General features: G+C 44.9%; 1 non-coding gene across 1 annotated transcript; it reads right to left on the reverse strand.

Annotated features, from left to right (window-relative positions):
* Window positions 1-253: 253 nt before the first annotated feature.
* Window positions 254-327, reverse strand: TRNAI-AAU. The gene has a single exon. It is a non-coding gene; the product is annotated as a tRNA-Ile (tRNA).
* Window positions 328-5,344: the final 5,017 nt, after the last annotated feature.

A 5,344-nucleotide genomic window follows, 5' to 3' on the forward strand; every position in this document is an offset into this window, starting at 1 on the left:
TTTGATATAAGGATAAGAAGACAATTCAATCCCAATGCAGCGCTGTCTCCGCTCACTGCACCCCTCTGCTGGTCAGTACATGTACCTGCACTCAGGTGTCAGTGTTGAATGCCCCTGGCTATTGGCTGCAGTACATCCAGATCTTTCCTGTATTTGGTCCTCATTCATTTTACACATCGAGCTAATTATAAAAAAATAAATATATCAGAGTGTGCGCGATCCTAAATAAATGCTCATAAAAAAAATTATTGCATGGCCAGTACGGGGATCGAACCCGCGACCTTGGCGTTATTAGCACCACGCTCTAACCAACTGAGCTAACCGGCCACGTGGTAACATTGCCTAGATTTTTCCCTTCTAGATTATGTAATTTCCGTTTCTAGACGCACATCACATCCTCCTCCCCCCATGGTTAGTCTATGGAGATTGCAGAGCAGATAAACACAATGCATTTCCTCTATGGGGAATATGAAGACTGACACACGCCCCCCAGTGGTGATCTTCTGGTAGAGCGGTATGATTGCACATCCATCTCTGCTTATTATGTGCTTCATCATACCAGACAATGAAATGCACTCCTTTATTATAGGCATAGTCCACCGTTTGTCCCCCAAAAATAAATGCATGAATGCACCCACATTACAAAAAATTAAAAATGTGCATTTATTACATTGTTTGTATTGAAGTCTGCAGAGCATTGCAGCCAGGATCACAGCATTGCAGCCAGGATCACAGCATTGCAGCCATGGATCAGAGCATTGCAGCCAGGATCACAGCATTGCAGCCAGGATCAGAGCATTGCAGCCAGGAGCAGAGCATTGCAGCCAGGGTCACAGCATTGCAGCCAGGATCAGAGCATTGCAGCCAGGATCAGAGCATTGCAGCCAGGGTGAAAGCATTGCAGCCAGGAGATGGGATGAGATGGAATGAGATGGGATCGAATGAGATGGGATGGGATGGAATGGGATGACATGAGATGGGATGGAATGTGATGAGATGAGATGGGATGGAATGGGATGGAATAGGATGAGATGGTATGGAATGAGATGGTATGGAATGAGATGGAATGGGATGGAATGAGATGGGATGGGATGGAATGAGATGGGATGAGATGGAATGGGATGGGATGGAATGGGATGGGATGGAATGGGATAGGATGGAATGAGATGGGATGGAATGGGATGAGATGGGATGGAATAGGATGAGATGGGATGGAATGAGATGGAATGGGATGGAATGAGATGGGATGGAATGGAATGAGATGAGATGGGATGAGATGGAATGGGATGGGATGGGATGGAATGGGATGGGATGGAATGGGATGGGATGGAATGGGATGAGATAGGATGGGATGGGATGGAATGGGATGAGATAGGATGGGATGGAATGAGATGGGATGGAATGGAATGAGATGGGATGAGATGGAATGAGATGGGATGAGATGGAATGGGATGGAATGGGATGGAATGAGATGAGATGGGATGGAATGAGATGGGATGAGATGGAATGAGATGGGATGGAATGAGATGGGATGGGATGGAATGGGATGAGATGAGATGGGATGAGATAGGATGGAATGGGATGGAATAGGATGAGATGGAATGGGATGGAATGAGATGGGATGGGATGAGATGGGATGAGATGGAATGGGATGAGATGGAATGGGATGGGATGGGATGGGATGGGATAGGATGGAATGAGATGGGATGGAATGAGATGGGATGAGATGGGATGGAATGAGATGGGATGAGATGGGATGGAATGAGATGGGATGAGATGCAATGGGATGAGATAGGATGGGATGGAATGAGATGAGATGAGATGGGATGGAATGAGATGGGATGGAACGAGGTGGGATGGGATGAGATGGGATGGGATGGAATGGAATGAGATGGGGTGGAATGGGATGGAATGGAATGAGATGGGGTGGAATGGGATGGGATGGAATGGGATGGAATGGGATGAGATGGGATGGGATGAAATTAGATGGGATGGGATGGAATGGGATGAGATGGGATGGGATGAAATGGGATGGAATGGAATGGAATGGGATGAGATGGGCACAGGTTATATGTGTTTAACCCGTTCATGAACCAAAACATTATTGCAGTTTTCAGCCAATTGAAGGGACAAAAATGGTTTTCTAGCATTCACATCAGTACTGCGCACAGCAAGGGGGGGGTGGACTGACCCTCTAAGGGCATCGAACCAGAATGAATATAAGCTGCCCTGACAGATACCGGATCCCAGGCATTACCTAGTGATATGTAATGGGTAAGTGAGGACTAGATAGACCTAATTAGAATATCGTGCGAAGTTCATTTATTTCACTAATGCAACTTAAAAGGTGAAACTAGTATATGAGATAGACTCATTACATGCAAAGCAAGATAGTTCAAGCCGTGATTTGTCATCATTGTGATGATTATGGCTTACAGCTCATGAAAACCCCAAGAACCCCAAATCCACAGCCTCAAAAAAGTAGATTATTACATGCAATCAATAAAACAAGGATTGTACATAGAACAATATCGGACCTCTGAAAAATACAAGCATGCATATGTACTCAGTACTTGGTTTGGGCCCCTTTTGCAGCAATTACTTTTGCACGATATTCTAATTATTCAAGTTTCACCTGTATACTTACTAGTCCACTGCTGTCTTCCCTGAAGATAACATTCTCCTTGAATTGTTCGTATCCCACTCAGTCATCTTGTAGTGAGATCCCATACATACACACACACAGATCAGATGCCTCATACTTTATACATAGTCATTACTTTTCTATTGTTAGACAAACTTGATAACATTGTATCAGAACGGTGCACTACCCCAGCAATCAGCAATGCAGAAAATAGGTGTAATCACACTCTCATCATCCTCCACTAATCATACAAGTCCCTCCAGGAGGCGAAACAGATAAGGAAAGACCACACTGATGATACCAAGAATTGGGCTCAGCCTGGGGGACACACAGAGAGATACTGGGACACATTAGGGAGACTTGTGATGGAATAGATTTCTCCAACGTCCATAAAATATACACTGCCTGGCCAAAAAAAAGGCACACGCTTTTATTGGACCTTGTTTAGCTTTAAATACGACATGCATTGGCCATGGCATCATGTTGACAAGCTTATACAACATCACAACATTTATTTCCATCCAGATATGTATTCATTTTTCACCAATATCTTGTAGTGATGATGGGAGATTAGGAGCACTGTGTAGTCTTCTCTGGAACATCCCAATGATTCTAAATGGGGTTAAGGTCTGGACTCTGTGGTGGCCAATCCATGTGTGACGATGATGTCTCATGCTCCCTGAACCACTCTTTCACAATCTGAGCCTTGGCATTGTTATTTTAGAATATGCCCAACGTGCCATTAATTCTCTTTCCTTAGACAAAGCTGCTAACATTGTATCAGAATGGTGCACTACCCCAGCAATCAGCATAGAGCAATGCAGGAGATCAGTATAATCACACACTCATCATCCTCCACTCATCATATAAGTCCCTCCAACAGGAAGAACAGGAAAGAAAATACCTCACTGATGATGCTCAGTAGTGGGCTCAGCCTGGGGGACACACAGAGAGATATTGAGACACATTAGGGAGACTTTTGATCAAAGGGATTTTTCCAACATACATTAAAATATACACTGCCTGGCCAAAAAAAAGTCACACACTCTAATATGTCGTTGGACCTCCTTTAGCTTTAAACAAGGCACACATTTGTCATGGCATCGTTTCGATAAGCTTACACAGCATTTATTTCCATCCAGAGTTGCATTCAATTTTTATCCAGATCTTGTAGCAATGATGGGAGAGTCGGAGCACTGTGTAAAGTCTTCTCCGGAACATCCCAAAGATTCTCAATGGGGTTAAGGTCTGGACTCTGTGATGGCCAATCCATGTGTGACAATGATGTCTCATGCTCACTGAACCACTCTTTTACAATCTGAGCACAACAAATCCCAACATTGTCATCTTCAAACATGCCCAATGTGCCATCAACTCTCTTTCCTTAGACAAAGCTGCTAACATTGTATCAGAATGGTGCACTACTCCCAGCAATCAGCATAGAGTAACACAGGAGATCAGCATAATCACACACTCATCATCCTCCACTCATCATATATATAGCTCTCCAACAGGAAGAACAGGTAAGGGAAGACCTCACTGATGATGCTCATTACTGGGCTCAGCCTGGGGGACACACAAAGAGATATTGAGACACATTAGGGAGACGTGATCAAAGGGATTTTTCCAACATGCAAAATAAAATACACTGCCTGGCCAAGAAAAAGTCACACACTCTAATATTTCGTTGGACCTCCTTTAGCTTTAAACACGGCACACATTGGCCATGGCATCGTTTCGATAAGCTTATGCTGCATTTATTTCCATCCAGAATTACATTAATTTTTCACCAAGATCTTGTAGTGATGATGGGAGAGTCGGACCACTGCATAGAGTCTTCTCCGGAACATCCCAAAGATTCTCAATGGGGTTAAGGTGTGGATTCTGTGGTGGCCAATCCATGTGTGACAATGATGTCTCATGCTCCCTGAACCACTCTTTCACAATCTGAGCCTGATGAATCCTGGCATTGTTATCCTGGAATATGCCCAAGGTGGCATCAGGGAAGAAAAATATCCATTGATGGAAAAACCTGGTCATTCAGTATATTCAGGTAGGCAGCTGACCTCATTTTTTGGGGATATAACATTGCTGAACCTAGATCTGAGCAACTAAAGCACCCTCAGATCATAACACTGCCTCCACAGGCTTGTACAGCAGGCACTAGGCATTAATTTCATCTGCCTCGTTTCTTACCCTGATGTGCCCATCACTCTAGAACAGGTTACATCTGGACTCATCAGACCACGTGACCTTTTTCTGTTGCTCCAGAGTCCAATCTTTATACCTCCTAGCAAACTGAAGCCTTTTTTTCCTAATAACCCTCCTTGACTGGTCTTCTTAAAGGAGAACTATGAGGTGAGTGATTTTCACTCACCTCATAGTTCTAGCCGACCTGTGACAAGGAAACTGTCACAGGTCGGCTCAGTAGATCGGGAAGTGAGCGAACAAATAACGGTGCTCGCTCACTTCTAGATCCTGTCACGGCAGAGAGCCGTGACAGGGGAGTGACTGGATTCCCCCCTCCCCTGTCCGATCCTCCAGCGCTGACGGGCGGAACGGACGGGCGAGGGGGCGGGTACAGCTGGCTCTGCCTCTAGATAGGCAGAGCCAGCTGTCACTCACGCAGCTGTGTGGATCCAGACATAATTGTCGGGATCCATTTCAGCGGTGGCTTCTCAGTATACCGCGAGGTACAGC

The sequence above is a fragment of the Nanorana parkeri genome, unplaced genomic scaffold (assembly GCF_000935625.1).
Source record: "Nanorana parkeri isolate BGI_ZX_2015 unplaced genomic scaffold, ASM93562v1 scaffold554, whole genome shotgun sequence".
NCBI lineage: Eukaryota > Metazoa > Chordata > Amphibia > Anura > Dicroglossidae > Nanorana > Nanorana parkeri.